Here is an 18,905-nt window from a genome sequence, read left to right as displayed (position 1 = left end):
ACAAGTGAGGCTCCTTTCCACTGCTGACACAGACTTTAGTCCACAGAACCATCAAGCTTCCCACCCACCTGATTAACTAGACCAGGGCAAGCTTGGTTGAATGCAGAGTCCCACTGTGTATGGCCCAAGACAGTAACATCACAACTTCTGCTCACCTGGTAGAGAAGCACTGGGGCAAGCTTGATGGACCAAAGTGCCATGATGCGCAATAAAACATCATTTAAAAAAAGTCAGTGTCTATAGTGGGTTCTTTTCTGGCTAGGCTCCGTAGCTGACCTCCACTGTGTATGGTCAGAAGCAGTACATAACTGAGGTCATGCATCTGTAGATACAGTGGTGGAGGGCCTAACCAACAGAGAGGCCATGTGTCCCACCCCTCTGCACATGCTGTGTGTTGTGGGGTTTGGAATCCCATTGATAATTGGGCACCAGATCTGTACCCAACCTGACACGGCACCTCACTTCTGCAGTGCATGTTTTTTAGGTCCATGGTTTCACCCCACTGCACACAAATAAAGTCCATGCAATGTGAAGGTTGTAAGTCTTTGACGGATGGGTGGGAGGAAGGACCTGACCAGAGGTTGCACATGTGCCCCACTCTCTGCTTCCTACAGCTAAAGAACCGCTACTGACATCCGGCTTGGAACCTGGTCTGTGAGGGACTGTGGTCAGTCCCTGCTGCCTACAGTCAAAGCAAGTGCACAGTGGAGTATGGCCATTGGTATAGGATTGGAAACAGGGTTTGCATACACAGTCCCTGGTATAGTTAAGGTACAGGTCCTTACCAAACATCATGAAATGCATGAAACCCCTGCTTCACATATCTACAAGCTATGTGTTTTAAGGATCAAATTACTACAAGTATTTTATTTGTAGAAAGTAAAGATATTCCATACTATTCACAGCCAAAATCTGTGTGCTGAAATTGTTTGCCATAAATAGAAGTTAAGGTACAAGTAAAGAAGTCTATGTTCAATATGATAATTTTTTTTTTAATTCACTAAAAAAAAATGTGAAAGAGAAATGATGGTTAAGTTGCCTTAGAGCACCACAATGAACTGTTAACAAAAACCTCTGAAATTCGCTGAAGAAATATCATGGCTTACATCAGTGATGACACCACTGATGATATCATCCAGTCATACCAATACTCTGCATTGGCCCTGTGCCCCTCAAGGCCAGGCATAATGCCTAACATTCAATGAGTAAACATTCCACACAATATTTGGCAATGTGCAGTGAGGGTTGGGTAGCAATGTTCCTGTCAACCAAATTATAGTGACAACCCTCTACAGTTGGTAAACATATGCTATATATTACCCCAGCTGTGAACAAAAATGATTGTCCACAAGACCTTGCCTATAATCACACCCTATGCAAACTGTCTCTAAACACCCTACCCCTCCACTACATGACCTTCAGTCATGTGCAATAGGGCACAATCTTTGGCCAAACCCTGCAACCAGTGGTTCTCAGCTAAAAATCGCATACTCACTGTGTTCCACCTTCATTAATGACAACACTCTTTCTCTGCAGGGGCATGGCGCATGTGTAACGTTGTGCTTGACAGCAAGCATTTGTTCTACGCTGGGAGCTTTACTGAAACATTTCTGACCTACCAACCAAGCTATGCCAGCTCTTAAGCTGTCAGTGAGGATCACAGTCTGTACTCAGCTCTTGCCAGGAGGATAGTGTTTACACCATAAGAACTTCAGCCAAAGGAGCAGGGGTTGGCTGCAGACCATGACCCTTGACCAATCCTTACACTGACCTCACTGTACGCAATCAAGTTATGCTGTGTATAAATGTAGGGCCTATTTTCCTATTTTGTTTTTCATAATTTTGTTAAGGCTCATAGAGTGTTGTGAATAGCAGTATCTTGGATGAAAAACGAATTAAAACCATAAGTATTACTCATATTACATGCAATATAATATCTCATTTAGGGCCATATGTAGGTAGCTAAATACCGGTCGGTAACGGCCGAAATTCTGTAAATTTGCCGCTACCGACCGGTATTTAGGCATTTGAGATGTAGGAGGCCAAAAGTAAGGATTTGGTAAATATGAATTGGTAAATACCGATTCATCATTACCGAATACTAAATTACCGAATCGGTATTTACCGAATCCTTATTTACCGAATCGGTAAAAATGAGAATAGAGATGTAGGTAACTTCTAAAATACCGAATTTCATGAATTTCGGTATTTAAGAGTCCGAAATTACCATGGATTGAAAGCAGGTGGTAACCAGGTGCAGACCATAAAACAGGCCCCAAAATTCAATAGTGTGATCAGAATGGCGGCTTTCTATGTGATAGCAAGGTGGCTACCGGCAGCAGGAGAGAGGAACTGGAGACGGGAGGAGCAAGTCTACAGACAGCGGATCACACTCTTCCAACTTACTGAGGCAGAGATCCATGAAAGGTACAGGCTACACCCCCACACCATCCTGGACCTAATAAGGGACCTGCACCAACTCCTGGAGCACCCAACACCAAGGGCGCATGCCATACCACCACATGTGCAGGTGCTCTGTAGCCTACACCTGCTTGCATCTGGCAGTTACCAGGGGGTGATAGCTGCGATAGGTGGGGTGTCCCAGAGCTGCCTGTCCCGTTTCTTCAGGAAGTTCCTGGAGGCCATGATGCAGAGAAGGCATCATTACATCAGCTTCCCTGACAAATATGCGGACCTGCTGAAGACCAAGACTGACTTTTACCAAATGGCACAGTACCCACATGTGATCGGCTGCATTGATGGCACACACATCCTAATCTGCCCACCTGCGGCCACTGAGTACATCTACAGCACGGGTACTCACAGTACGGCCCGCGGGCCGGCAGCGGCCCGGCAAGCCTTCCCTGGCGGCCCGCGGACGTTCCTGTCATCGCACCCGTGTTTTAAAAAAATAAATTTAAAGACTGACATATGAATATGGAGTTAACTGCATTTGGGATTGGTTAAGAAGGATTGTTCTATATACAGCCATGCGTTGATTTCTCGAACAGAAGTTTTCAAATACATTTTCCACATTGCTTTGAAGAGACCTCTAACCTGTCCCCGTAGCCATTGATCAACATCGACATCGCAGTTTCATTACGAGCCCACAAGAACTGTCTAACTGTGAAAACAGTTTATGAATGTCAACGTTTAGTCAACCATACACTGTCAGCTAAAATAATTCACCCATCATCCTGTGCATAAGACAACCTTATGTCTACCTTTCTGTTTTAAAAATATTACGATGTGATGTGATTTTATTTATAAATCGCACGTGTGCGGAAGCTTAAAGGCGCTGCAGCTGAAGAGGCCGTAACAAAAAACTTTTTTTTTGTTGCTTTTTCTTTTTAGTTTTGAGAAGTTTCCTGCTTTTCAGCAATGCAGGATCAGAGCGGTGGCAAATGGATGAGTATTGCAGAGCTTGGAACCGATATTACACATTTTAGTTATTTTACCCAGGTGACATTCATAGCTGGCCGCACAATGCAGCAAAGATAACACAACCTCATTGAGCTCTAAACAACGCCTCCAATAATCACACTAACACCTTACAAATAAGATCGGGTGTCACACAGAACATTTTGCCCTGCCTAAGGTTTTTAATGGATTCTAACAATGTCAGGATGGAGCGGAGCATTTTTTTTAAGACTGTCTGCAACCAGAGCGGAGTGCGACTCTGGGAGACTCTGCTGCTCTGTGGGGGCCCAGTGGACCTGCAGGGGCCTAAGAAGAGGTGAAATACAAAAGCCCCATTAACATGGAAATGGTCTTTTAAAGACCTGTGAAGTGCTCGTGTGCGGCTGTGTGTGCGTGCCCGGGAAGCAGCCTGGGCTGACACACAGGCAGGGTGAGATGACAGAGGGAGGTAGAGGGAGGAAGACAGAGGGAAAGGGAGAGAGAGGAGGGGAGTGAGGGAGGGAGTGAAGGGGAGTGAGGGAAGGGGGGTGAGAGAGTGAGGGAGGGAGTGAGGGAAGGGGAGTGACGGAGTGACGGAGTGAGGGAAGGGGAGTGAGGGAAGGGGAGTGAGAGAAGGGGAGTGAGGGACGGGGAGTGAGGGAAGGGAATGAGGAAGTGAGGGAAGGGGAGTGAGGGAAGGGGAGTGAGGGAAGGGGAGTGAGGGAGTGAGGGAAGGGGAGTGAGGGGAGTGAGGGAAGGGGAGTGAGGGAAGGGAGTGAGGGAAGGGGAGTGAGGGAGGGAGTGAGGGAAGGGAGTGAGGGAAGGGGAGTGAGGGAAGGGGAGTGAGGGAAGGGGAGTGAGGGAGGGAGTGAGCGAAGGAGTGACGGAGTAAGGGGAGTGAGGGAAGGGGAGTAAGGGAAGGGGAGTGAGGGAAGGGGAGTGAGTGAGGGAGGGAGGGAGTGAGGGAAGGGGAGTGAGGGAAGGGAGTGAGGGAAGGGAGTGAGGGAAGGGGAGTGAGGGAGGGAGGGAGGGAAGGGGAGTGAGGGAAGGGGAGTGAGGGAGGGAGTGAGGGAAGGGGAGTGAGGGAAGGGAGTGAAGGAAGGGGAGTGACAGAGTGACGGAGTGAGGAAGGGGAGTGAGGGAAGGGGAGTGAGGGAGGGAGTAAGGGAAGGGGAGTGAGGGGAAGGGAGTGAGGGGAAGGGAGTGAGGGAGGGAGGGAGTGAGGGAAGGGGAGTGAGGGAAGGGAGTGAGGGGAGGAGAGTGAGGGAGGGAGTGAGGGAAGGGGAGTGAGGGAAGGGGAGTGAGGGAAGGGGAGTGAGGGGGGAGTGAGGGAAGGGGAGTGAGGGAAGGGGAGTGAGGGAAGGGGAGTGAGGGGGGAATGAGGGAAGGGGAGTGAGGGAGAGGTAAGGAGAGGGAAGGAGGGGGAGGGTGAGGGAGGGAAGGAGAGGGAGGGAAGGAGAGGGAAGGAAAGGGAGGGAGGGGGAGGGGAGGGATGGAGAAGGAGAGGGAAGGAGAGGGGGAGAGGGAAGGCGAGAGAGGGAGACAGAGAGAGGGAGTCAGACAGACAGAGTGAGGGAGAGAGGAGGGAGAGAGAGGGAGAGAGAGAGAGGGAGTGAGACAGAGTGAGTGAGACAGAGGGAGACAGGGAGGGAGAGAGGGGGAAGGAGGGAGGGAGACAGAGAGAGAGAGAGAGAGATAGAGGGAGGGAGAGAGAGAGAGATAGAGGGAGGGAGACAGTGAGAGAGAAAGAGAGATAGAGAGAGAGAGGGATGGAGGGAGACAGAGAGACAGAGAGAGAGAAAGAGAGATGTGTGTATGCCGGGTTTGGTGGCTCAGTGGATGAAGGCGTCTGCTGCTGTGTTCAACCTCATGGTCACAGTTTTTTTGTTGCTCTAGCCCCACCCCCTCCCCCACTGACCCCGCCCCCACTGATGCGGCCCTCGGACACAAACCACACTGTAAATTTGGCCCCCGAGAGAAAGTTTGTGAGTACCCATGATCTACAGGAACAGAAAGTTCACACACTCAGTAAATGTGCAGGTAATCTGTGATGCTGCCAACATAATCACAGACATCGTGGCCAAATTCCCAGGAAGCACCCACGACTCCTACATCTTCCAGAACAGTGGGATCTACACACTCCTGACAGCGGGGGAATTCGGAGAAGGATACCTGCTAGGTAAAACACTGTGACACACCCAGATAGATATTGCAGATGTAGGTGTTGTTGTGCATGTGAGTAATGGCTCTGTCTTTTCCACATAGGCGACAGCGCAGATGCCGTCCGCTCATTCATCCTTACTCCCTACCTGAACCCATCAACCCCGAGTGAGAGACGTTACAACGTGGCACACAAATCTACACGCAACGTCGTGGAACGCACCTTGTACCCACAAAAGCGGAGTCGCACGTCAGTACTCACCCCTCATCTGCTGTAAAATAATTGCAACTTGCGCAATGCTGCACAACCTTGCCACTAGGAAAGGAACAGCAGTAGAATTAACAGATATTGAGGATTATGATGATGAAGATGCACAGCCTGAGCCCAACACAGCAGGAGTGGCACCAGCAACAGATGGGAGACAGAGACGGGCAGAGATCACACGCAACTATTTCCATGTAAGTAAGGAGGCACAACCAGGCGTTGCATGTACATGACATAGTTTAATAACTGGGCACTACGACAATGAACAGATGGCACACCATGCCAGTCCAAATGTTGTAAACCCTAATAGGTAGTAATGGGTTACTTCACCCTAAATTTGTTGAGAAATCTGTGGGCAGCATTAACGTCTGTGCCACGCACAACAGTGCTAGATGCCTGCAGCTGGCCTTCCACACTGTCTGCTGAGCCAGGGCCCGCAGCATACCGCCTGCTGCTGCTCCGGGTGTCTGGGACAGGGGGGTAATGCTGCTCCTGCTGGTGGTCTCATCACTCTCCCCCACACCTAGTGCACCAGCGTTGGCTGACTGAGTGGTCAGCAGCATATCCCCCTGGTGACATCAGTGCAGCAGTGCACAAGCCCCTCCTGCATTGCCACAGAGCACCTGCAGAGCAGGGAAGTGGCAGTTGCCAGGCGGTTCACTGCCCTGGTGTGCTGCTCCATTTACTGCCTCTCCCTGCGCCTTCTTGCCCTGTCCTCGTCCAGTTTGTCACAAAGCACCAAAAAAGACTGGGACATGTCCCGCATGCCCTCAGCCATCTCCTTGATGCCCTCCGCCATAGAGCTGATGCCCCTGTCAATATTAACCATGTTTTGGTTTAGGTGCCGCATTTGTCTTTGAACTGACTGTATCGCCTTCCCCCGCAGGCGCGCACGTTGACCATACTTGGCCTCCAACCCTCCAAAGACCCCATCACCCTGCCGAGATGTGCTGTGCTCCTGGGCCCTGCGGTGTCTCGCACCTGTGTGCGCACCCTCGGAGGTGGACTGCAGCCCAGCATTTGTTTCCTCCAGTGGAGCAGTTAGTGTGTCACCCCCCCCCTTGTGTCCTCAGAGGACGACTCCATGACATGGAGAGAGGCAACAGCATGCCTCCTGAGCCTTACCACTACAGGTGATGTTGCTGCTGGTGAGGCTGAGAGTTCTTGTGAGGCTTGCTGTGGTGGTGAGTCAATCAGCAGTGTCGATGCTGGCTCTGCTGTTGCGGCTGGCTCTGGTGATGCAGCTGCCTGTGGTGTTGGTGCCGGTGGTGGTGAAGTGCTGTGACCTGCACTTGTCCTGGCATCCTCAGTTCTTCCCTTACGGGGTTCCCTTCCCCCCTTCTCCTGCACAGTCCTGCGCGATGACTCTCCTGTGGACAGATATGGACATCAGCTCTGTGGACCTGCAGCCCTGCATTTCAATATGACATTACAATCTTGTCACACTATCTCAATGTCCTCTGCTGCTTCTGACTGATGTGTGTGGCATGCCTTGTTGTTTGGTGTGATTACTGTCATGATGGGTGTTTCACTGACTACATCTCCCATAATGCATTGCTGGTGTATACTAAAACCTGTACTGGAGTGTGAGTCACACAGCCACATTGGGGAATGGGGATAGGGAAGGGGGGGAGGATTGCTGTGCATGCTTCTTACCTTGTTTTGTGGCAGCTCTGGATGAGCTGTCTGTATCCCCGATTCCAGACACACTCTCGGGCTCCAGAGTTGACTCAACCAGCTGCTCCAGGTCAGTGAGGGCAGGTGCCCTGCTCCTTCCTCCCCCTTTGACACTGGCCTCTTTCCTCTGTGCAGACAGCTTCTTCTTAGTGATGATCCGAAGGTCATACCACCTTTTCTTGAGGTCATCTATGTCCCGTGGGCTCACCCCAATGGCATTCACCTTTGCCTGGATTGCCAGCCAGATCTTCATTTTCACAGCCTCTGCTACCTGCAGGGACTTCTTGCCAAAAAGCTGTGTGTGGTTTTTTACCACCTCTTCCACAAGGACATGAAGCTCACTTACACTGAACTTCATTTTCCTTTTCCTTTCTGCTCCTTCCCTCTCTGATTCATTGGAAGCCATCCTGCAGTTTTCCTCAGCACTGTTCAGCCAGTGGCTCAGTTGCTCCCAGCTCTCCTGAAGGTTCTGATTGTCTGCACCTGGATGGGTGTGGCTACTTCCTGGTTGTGGGGTGGGGTGGATGCACAGGATTGGCTGAATCCTCAATTGCTTGTTTTTTGATTCTCCGATTCAGTATTTACCGATTCGGTACACATTTTCCGAAGTTTTCCGATTCGGTAAATGTTACCAAATTTTTTCCTGCATCTAATTTACCGAATCCTGAATACCAAATCGTTAAAATTCGGTATTTAGGAGAATCTGTAAAATATATTTACCTACATATGGCCCTTAGTCATTTATATAATCATACAATTGTCAACGGCAGTATCATGGATGAATTCATCAATGATTTAATTTAATCTATCATCAGGGATATATATCATCAATGAAATAGATTTTTTGGCTTGCTAATAACTTTGGCTTCATTTGACGAATCTTCACAAAACTTTCCAAGTCAAGTAGGTGCTGAGAAAAAGGTAGGTCCTAAAATGCGATATCCCCATGCAATTTCCATAGGCATTTTTGAACAGCACAACTGCCAAAGTAGCTGATCAGAACTACACCAAACTTGGAAGAAAGCTAGATCTTTACCCAAAGCACATGCTCTTTGTAACACACACAGGAGTCGGATGCAGGGCCTGTCAAGAGGCCAGGCCCTTCTGCCAACCCTTCACATAATGTAGACATTTGCATATATGTATTTCGAAGTTGCTACATGAATTGAAATTGTATTTATCTTGTGAAATTAATTTCTAGGTTGTAAGTGCATGCCCACTTTAACATAATGTTTTGTAATAAATGCAATGCAAAGATAAAACATGGCAATTTGATGTATGTCTTTTACATTCACCGAGACTAGTTCATAATGTCAAGTAGAGTTGGATTTCATCTTTACTGCATACTCATTGTATACCTAATGTGAGGTGGTGTACCCTTTTTTAGGGTTAATAATGATGTTTTGGGTGAACTCCAATTCTTCACAATTACTGTTTTATTATGTATTAGATGAGAGCTCATTATAATGTTGCCGGCTGCCTTAATATTAGGCATTCTGATTAAGACAGGTTGAAAGCTGATGTTTATGAGAATTGATTTGATTAACTTAATGTGGCAATTCAAGATGGCACCCACATTGTACAAGAGAAGTGGTTTGTTAATCCTTCCTTTGTGTTCATTGCTTTTTGCACCTGATCAAGGCCGGCTGGCAAAAACGCGTCGGGTGTGTTTCTCTTTGTTTGCCGAATAAACTTGCACATTTAAACAGCATTTTAGAGTGTGCATTTCCTGTTTGGACTGGACGGGTGTGTTTTATATATATAGATAATTAATCAGACCTAATATGAAAGAAAAGAGGAAGGCGATCACTCAATTATACCGGCAGTAAAGTTATCTAATGTAAATACCTGAAGTGCTTTGAGTGGTTAAAAACTTAAAAATCATATATGTTTACGGGGTGCAATGTACAGCATACATTAAAGATATATCAGTCAGTCAGGGTGAACAACACTTACAACGCAACTTTTACATCGTAGAGCCTTTACAACGCAACCATTACAACGCAAACTATTACAACGCATTGCTCTGGGGGGCGCTCTAGGATAGGGAGTAGGTTAATTTACTATCCAATAACCTTCCCTAGTGTCCACGGGGACTGGAGTTGGAATAGTAAATTAAACTATTCACTATCCAGCGCCCAAAAGCACTATGCGTTGTAATGGACTGCGTTGTAATACTTGCGTTGTAAAGGCATGCGATGTAAATGCATGCATTGTAATGTCATACATCCGTCAGTCAGAATACTTTTATTCGGCTGTCTAAGCCATAAAAAGACATTGTACAATATAAAAACATTACAAATTAAAATACATCAATAAAGCGAACAAGGGTGTAAAAACAAATCATAACTGACAATTTACCACATTTAAAGATTAAAACTGCAGCGCTGGGTGAGCCGAAATTCTTATGTCTCTTATAATCCTTAGGGTTTGGTGCACATATCTAAATACGACATGACATGTTGACTCTGAGCCCCAGACACTGCAGAAATTTAAGGCTAAGCCTGGTCGATCAAATTTATTTTCGTACATAAAATAGGACGAAAAAATTGGACTCTGGGGGTGGTATAAAAACTTCAAGAAATCTAAATGAATAAAGGATTGCTGGCTAATATTATCACAAGGACAACAAGGTAGGGAGTAAAATCAACTGCCCTTTGTGGAAAAGCACCAGAAAATAGACTATACACAACCTGAAACAGGTTACATAGAATCTATATTCTGGATTTAGAATCCAAATTAAATATGATTCCATTCGTCCAATAGATGTGATCTCCATGCGGTAGCGTACTGTATCCATAACCTTACCAATCCATTTCGAATCCCTATTATTTTGGAAAAAGTTTCGGACAAGGGATGTATATGTTCCTGAACTGAATTGCACCAAGTTTGTCAGGAAGCTAGATCTTGGTCCTAAAAGTGTGCTTTTTGTGATTTAGTGTAAATCAGTTTAGTCGTTTTTAATAAACTAAAGGTTCACAAATATTATTATATCTAGAAGATTGGGTTTGAGGGACTCTTGCAAGAGCCCCCTGAGCTCAATTTTGTTCCCTTGGGCCACCTCTCTCTCGCGGGAGCAAGCACTGTGATTGGCTGCAACATGATTAAAAATGTTGTGAGCAGCCATTACAGGGCATCGGGGACTTAGTCCTCTGTCCTGAGAGTAGCTAAAAAATATATATATAAGGAGCCATGGTTGGGAAACCTGCCCCCTAGCCCTTGTGGAGGGTCCCAAATGGACTCCCTCACAGGGGTAAAAAAAATCCCAGCAATCCTGCTGTACTTTTATGGGATCGGGGGAAAAAAATGTCAGCTGGTATTTTTTATTTTAGATTTAAATGCCCCTGGTCGGGACTGGTTGCATGTGTCAATATATTTAACTGTTTGGGGGGCTGGCTGAATCCCCCTTCTGAGCTGAGTAAGGCTGGAGGACAGCGGGGAACGGAGGCATGTGGCCCCACTCCCGGAACGTCTATGAGGGCCCAGGAACCAATCTCCAGTGGCCAAATAGAGAATAAAGGGGAGGGATGCATGCAGACATGAGGCTCGGGAGACTGCATCCCTCAGGGCTGTCTACCAAGTAAAGGGGAGCAGGGCATGTGACCCAAGCCACTACAAACTACATGCCCAGGCCGAAGTTCTTTAAAAAGAGCAAAGGGGCCACCACCTCCCTCCTTGCATCGATATTGACCCAGGGACACATCCCACAGAGCACCATACTTCGCAGTGTATCTGGGAGCCTACCCCTGGGACACTGTGGTTGCAGTGTGGGTATACCACACTCTCACAGGCAGGAAGCACAACTTTGCTAGTGCCTGGCAGGAGCAGGAAAAAAATACGGCTCCCGAAACAGAAAGTGCAGGTTCCTGTCAGTACCCAGTATGGTGCTTGCTGGGCCAAGCTACCAGAGGGTGAGCACAGGTTAATTCTGGTTGTGTATGTGACTTACCCTGAGTAAGATTGTGGCACCTGCTTGGACAGGGTTTATACTCTGCCAACCAGAAACCTCAATTTTAACAGTGGTGATAAATTATTATTTTACATTTTTTTTTAAAACTAGAAATTAGCTGAAGAAACCAACTGTTAAAGTCACGTTATAGGTGAATATTTCAGTAACAAAATAATGTTTTCAACTAAAAAAACACCAAAATTCACTAGTTATAGGTATCTATATTAACTATAACTTGTGACCTAATTAACTATAACTCGCATCATCACCATGCACAGCTAATTACTCAACATATTACATCACTTGTGACATGTTCTACAACATTATTGGTCACATCACTAAAACATTTGGAGTTACATCATTGGTGACAAAACTGTCCTTGGCGGGGGGTGAGTTATAGTTACTTTAGGGCACGAGCTATTGTTACGAGAGATAACTAGAGCTGATGAGTTTCAAGTGTTTTTTTTTGTTTGTCACTGAAAGGCTCACCTAACTATAAAGTCAATTTCCGTATATAGCATATATGTATGTATATATATATATATATATATATATATATATATATATATATATATGTCGCTCCTGTGTTGTGCACCAAACTCCCAGCACTCTCGAGCGGGTGCCCTTTAGCGGGTGGCGCCCCCGCCTCTATGACTGCTCCAAAGATTCCGTAGTGTTATGCTACAAGAAACAGCACTCACGGCAGCGAGCTTAAGATTTTATTAAAGCTCACGGTGTTCAGACGCGTTTCGGCATTCGCCTTCCTCGGTGTTAACATGGCGCCGCCGAAACGGCCATTATTTATGTTCAAACATCAACGTTCATGGATACAGAAAAAGGACACCATTAAACAAATGCGGGCGCCATCTTGGAGTGGAATATTCCATCACTCTACATTTACGAAACAAAATCGTAATGCACACAGGTATCATCAAACTACTGAATGAGTTCATGACCCTCCCGCATTCAATGTATAAATAACATTATTTTATAAAGCCCTGAATTGGCTATTCGCATTTCATCCACATTATCCATGAGTGTAAACAACCCCCACAAAACTCCACATTCCACATTTACCAAAGCTCATTCATATAAAACTACAATTCATTTACAGCTTCCTGTTATCCTTAAAATCAAATCAGTTTCAATTAATTGTCCCCCAAATGTACCGCCAATTCCTCATGGGAATTCAGGCCTGCAGGTGTCTTTGTATTCAAATCAATGATATATCTTGACTCTAACCTTCTGAGAGTCGTCAATCTATCACCTCCCCTGGGGTTCTGTGGCACATGGTCTAAGCAAAAATAAGTCAGAAGATTTCTATCCCCATTATGCCAGTCCTTAAAGTGGCGAGCCACTGGATACGTAAGGTCCCCATTACTAATGGCTCTGGCGTGCTCTAAAACCCTGATTTTTGCAGGATGAATGGTACTGCCTACATATTTCAATCCGCATGGACACTGCAAGCAGTATACTGTGTACGGGGTGGTACATGTCAGAAATTTATTAATCATCCTAGGTTTACCCAATCCTGGTACCTGGAATGTCGAAACTTTCTTACTGCCAGCACAGGCCTTACATTTTTTGCAGGGATGAAAACCCTTGATCACATTCTCAAAGTTCTTCAGTTTTCTCTTTTGTACATAACTACTTGTTACGCAGTCTCTGACTGATCTTGCTTTGCGGTAAGTTATAAGGGGTCTTTTAGGAATATCTGATCCGATAACCGGATCCATCTGTAGAAGTTTCCAGTGTCTGTTAAATATATTCCTCAATTTGGTCGCTCCTTGTGAGTAGGTGGTAATCATTCTGAAGTTATTCACTTTCTCTTCCTCACCCACTCCTTTGGTGCTCACCTTCAGGAGATTCTCTCTCGTCACAGTGTCTACTCTGCGTTTGGCACCTTCCAAGACCTGAGTGCTATACCCCCTCTCTCGGAATCTAGCCATGCTCTCAGCCGCATATTTCTCATAGTCAATGCTCCTAGTATTGTTTCTCTTAATTCGGAGCAGTTCCCCATATGGGATACTGTTCTTCAATCTAGGAGGGTGTCCGCTCTGAGCATGCAAAATGGAATTGCCCGCAGTGGGTTTCCGATACAATTTAGTGCAAATCTTCTTGTCGACAACTGTGACTACCAAATCTAGAAAATTCACAGATGCTCCACTTATGTCAGCTGTGAATTCCAGATTATTATCATTCTGGTTCAAGGCTCCTATATACTCAAGAGCACTCTCCTTTGTCCCTCTCCATATGACGAAGAGGTCGTCAATATATCTATGCCAGGTGACAATTTTCTCAGTCCAGTGATCTTTATCTGCTGCCCAGGCCACCTGCTCCTCCCACCAGCCCACGAATAAATTAGCGTAGCTGGGGGCGAAGCAGGTTCCCATCGCAGTCCCGGACAGTTGTTTAAAGTGTTGGCTCTCAAATAAAAAGATGTTATTATGTAAACAGAATTCTAAGAATTCTACCAACATGGCATTGTGCTCAGTATACTTGGCTTCTCTATTTCTCAGAAAATACTGTACCGCTTTTACTCCTTGCTGATGTGATATGCAGGTGTACAGACTAGTAATATCCATAGATATCATTACATCTCCTTCCCTCCATACAACATTATCCAATTTGCCCAAAAAGTCCTTAGTATCTTTTGTGTAAGATCTCAATTTCACCACAAAAGTAGACAAGAAGTGGTCAATATATATAGAAACATGTTCGAGCAAACTCCCTTGAGACGAGACAATAGGTCTCCCTGGGGGACACATAGCATTTTTATGAACTTTTGGGAGATGGTAAAAACAGGGCGTGACAGGGCTAAGCTTTCTCAAATACAAATACTCCTCCGTCTCCAACATTCCCTTCTCATACCATTTCTTAAGCATCATATAGCATTCCCCAATACTGTTCATATAAACATCCCTCTTCACTTTCATATATGAAGTCTCATTATTCAATTGCCTCAGTGCTTCTTTATTATATGCCTCAAGTGTTTGCACGACAACGTTTCCACCTTTGTCTGAAGGTTTTATAATTAACAACGGGTCATCATTCAAGCTAGCCATTGCCAGATACTGTTCTCTCGTAAAGTTACCATCCTTCTTCAAACGGTCATTGTCATTGCCTCTCATCAATGTCAAGTCTCTTATAACATTGTCTATAAATGTATCAATAATATCATTAGGCATCTGTGGAAAAAAGGTAGATACTGGCCTGAATGTAGTAGATGCACTCTTTTGTTCAATTCCTGAGGGATCAGCCGACCCCCCTTGTGACCCCAACTCGATTCTAAGTTCTTCCAAAACCTGAATCGCTGGAAGGTCTCGCTCCAGTAGAACATCCGTTCTCTCCTCTGTTCCTTTTTTTGACAATCCAGTGTCTTTTTTTGGACGCAATTTGAAAAATTTATGCAGCTTTAGCTTTCTGGCAAACTTGAATAAGTCTATCCTCGTCTGTGTGTATTCCAGTTTCCTCTTTGGACAGAACGATAGTCCTAACTGCAACACACTCTCTTCTGTCTTTGTTAATACACGCGGGGTCAGATTGATGATGGTCAAGTTGTCAGGAGTAGCATTGCTTAACGTTTCCTGGTAAACTTCTTCCTGCTTCTGGTAAGCATTGGTGAGCCTATTCCGCTTGCTCCGGCGGCCACCCCTCCTCGTTTTCCTGCATCTTTTTGTCCGGGTTCTGGGGGCTTCCCCCTCGTGTTGTTCTGCCACGACTGCCGGATTACTTGGAACTCGCTTTGAAAAAGCCCCGGTTTGTTCCCCAGGCTCTTACCTGGTTGGTTATCCTCATCGGAATGTTCTGGTGTCGTTACTTCAGATTCAGATGTCTCCCGTTCCTCAATGGGCTTTTGCGCTGTTTTTTCTTGCAGCATCTTTCTTGGTGCGTCATATTTCTTTGCGAACGTCAGAATTCTACCCGCAGAGTAATCCCGTTCGTCCCTTTCAAATTTTTCTTGCTTACGGGCTCGGATTTTACCTTCGTATGTTTTGAGGCGCTTCTTCATGCCTTCTCTGAGGGTGTCCTGTTTCTCTTTGTCCGCATCTTTCCCAATTTCCAATTCGAGTTCCTCGATATCTTTGCGGACCTTCATATGGTCACTCCAGGCAAAGTCAATAAGAATCTTTAGCATTCCTTCACACGAGAGCGCTGTATGCTCGGACCATTTTTGAAGGAGCAGTGGGTCGGGGTTCTCGTACGCCGGGACCGTATATATTCTCAGGCCCCGGGGGACTCTTTTAACCTCTACATAGTTCTGAAGTGAGGTACCCTCCCACCATTTACGGATTTCCCGTTCGTATAGTCTCTCCAAAGCCACAAATTGTTTGGTCAGGGTTGTGGGTTTCTCATTATTCTCCCGGGGCAGTGCGCCCTCCTTCGGGGTTGGTCTTTTTTTGAAGACTTCTAAGGCCGTTTCTTCGCGGTCCACGTCACAATACATTCCAGTTGTATATTCAAACACCGGAACTCCACATACGTTGTGGAAGTCTCAGCCACCTCGCTCTGTCAGCATTCGGTCGTGTCGGTATCGATGAATAACAAATCCTTTCCAGGACATATGTCTCCTCATCTGGCACTTTACCTCTGCACGGTGCACGGGAAAATTGTATGTCGCTCCTGTGTTGTGCACCAAACTCCCAGCACTCTCGAGCGGGTGCCCTTTAGATTGACGACTCTCAGAAGGTTAGAGTCAAGATATATCATTGATTTGAATACAAAGACACCTGCAGGCCTGAATTCACATGTGGAATTGGCGGTACATTTGGGGGACAATTAATTGAAACTGATTTGATTTTAAGGATAACAGGAAGCTGTAAATGAATTGTAGTTTTATATGAATGAGCTTTGGTAAATGTGGAATGTGGAGTTTTGTGGGGGTTGTTTACACTCATGGATAATGTGGATGAAATGCGAATAGCCCATTCAGGGCTTTATAAAATTATGTTATTTATACATTGAATGCGGGAGGGTCATGAACTCATTCAGTAGTTTGATGATACCTGTGTGCATTACGATTTTGTTTCGTAAATGTAGAGTGATGGAATATTCCACTCCAAGATGGCGCCCGCATTTGTTTAATGGTGTCCTTTTTCTGTATCCATGAACGTTGATGTTTGAACATAAATAATGGCCGTTTCGGCGGCGCCATGTTAACACCGAGGAAGGCGAATGCCGAAACGCGTCTGAACACCGTGAGCTTTAATAAAATCTTAAGCTCGCTGCCGTGAGTGCTGTTTCTTGTAGCATAACACTACGGAATCTTTGGAGCAGTCATATATATATATATATATAGTTACACATTCCGCTCTGAAACGCCGACTGTGGCCCCGCGGGAAGTGGCACCAATGCCGGTCGAGCCAACCGGTAAATTCTGTTCCCAAAAGTTCCAAGTTAACAGTGCTCTCAGACCGCAATATCACACACGAAACTTCTGCTGCTCCAAGGGTGTTTATTTAGACTAACAACATGTTTCGGCTGCGGACAGCCTTGATCACGTTAGTTCATGGGCGTGATCCCACAGTTTATGAAGTGACGGTGCAGTAAACAAAGAAACAGGACTGGTAACCTCATATCTTTGTACAGAACTGGACAGAAAACAGTACTTGAAAATAAAATTTGATGTCTCACACAATAAAATGCGCCACATCACATTGCATAATAGTAATATTTGTTCCCATCATCACCAAAATAAAATTTTACATTGTAATAACACAGTAAATTCAATCAAGATGCGGCGGCACGTTCAAAATTAATAAAAAAACACTTGCAAAACAAAATCTGTTCAAATTGTGCCGAATTAAATAAAAATTTGCGGTCCAACCGGCACCACAGTGATTATACAATGTCACAGTTCCGCCATGTTTGTAGTTTTCACGGGCGGAACGAAACTCACAGCCGTTTCAAGTTCAGAGACCATGTGAAGGTGCAGAAATGCACCGGAATACGAGAACACAGCTTAATGTCAATAATCTCTATCTCTGTGTACACAGATCCGTGTATACAGATTTCACGAAGAAAATGAAATACAGTGAATCCTGTCCTGTAGATCTCAGGTTAACAGTCTGCACATGTCTGATAGTCACAGTGAAACATCAGTGCAAAAGGTGTATCTCTGTGGATGGTGTTGTGAACCATCAAAATACAGGAAACAAAATAACCCAAATTTAACTATGTTGGTTAAATGCCACACATTGCTGCCATGTATCAGGTTCGCTGTAAAGGTGAAATACCTCCATAATGTAGCCATGAACCCAGTTCCAAAAAGTACTGTATGAGTCCCAGTTCGAGCAATGACGCACCCAAATCATAATTAGAAGGTTGCCCCCCACAACGCTCAGACCCTAGTCTCACACAATTTTGGCAATTTGTCAAAACTTGGTGGCGTTACATCGACGACCTTTTCTTGATTTGGAGTGGGTCGTTTGAGATGGCGCAAGAATTTGTCAAAAAGCTCAATGTGAATGATTTAAATATCATACCGACCAGTAGCATCAGCAAGACTTCAGCTGAGTACTTAGATGTGAAAATTGAGGTAATTGATGGTAAACTACAGACATGTCTTTTCAGAAAATCCACTGCTGGCAATAGTGTGCTGCATGCCCTGAGTAGTCATCCTGGGACTCTCAAGTGGAGCATTCCTTTTGGGGAACTGCTCAGGGCTAAAAGAAATTGTAGTACCACCGCAGCATATGAACAAGTTAGCCTAGAAATGACAACTAGATTCAGGGAGAGAGGCTCTCCAGCATGGGTGATAAAGAAGGCAAAAACCAGGGCAGATGGTATCCCTAGATCTGATACTCTGGAAGATAAGGAAAAGGACACGAACAGTGAGGATGAACAGACACGCCTCATCCTCACGTTCAATACTGAATCAAAGCAGATTCAAAAAATCGTATCTCAGAATTGGAATATCTTAACCAGTGATAATGTGATAGGCGAAGATATTCCGAGCAGACCCCTTATAACTTACAGGAAAGGAAGGTCCATACGCGACATGGTGGTGAAAAGTGACATCACCATTTATCAACCTGCACAAAATCTAGGATTGGCCGGTTTCTTCCCTTGCGGTCACTGTAAGGCATGTAGATTCAGCACGCACAAGAAAACTGTAGAATACAACGGAACTAAAATAGAAATAACCCAATTCCTTACCTGTAGCACCACTTTTGTTATATTGTTGATTGTATGCCCATGTGGCCTGTGGTATATAGGCAGCAGTACCAAACAGGCAAAAAACCGTGTATTAGAACACTATCGGGCCATCTCCAACAACAATGAGAAATATCCAGTAGCCAGGCATTTTGCAGTCAAACATTTTTCGAATCCAGCTCAGATGAGTTACCTTGTTCTAGAACAAATTGAAAGAAATCCCCGGGGAGGAGATAGGACTTTAAAATTGAGACAAAGAGAGTCCAAGTCCATAATAGAGTTTCAAAGCAAGACCCCGGG

The sequence above is a fragment of the Lissotriton helveticus genome, chromosome 2_1 (assembly GCF_964261635.1).
Source record: "Lissotriton helveticus chromosome 2_1, aLisHel1.1, whole genome shotgun sequence".
Taxonomy (NCBI): domain Eukaryota; kingdom Metazoa; phylum Chordata; class Amphibia; order Caudata; family Salamandridae; genus Lissotriton; species Lissotriton helveticus.
Note: the sequence above shows the minus strand (reverse complement) of the source record.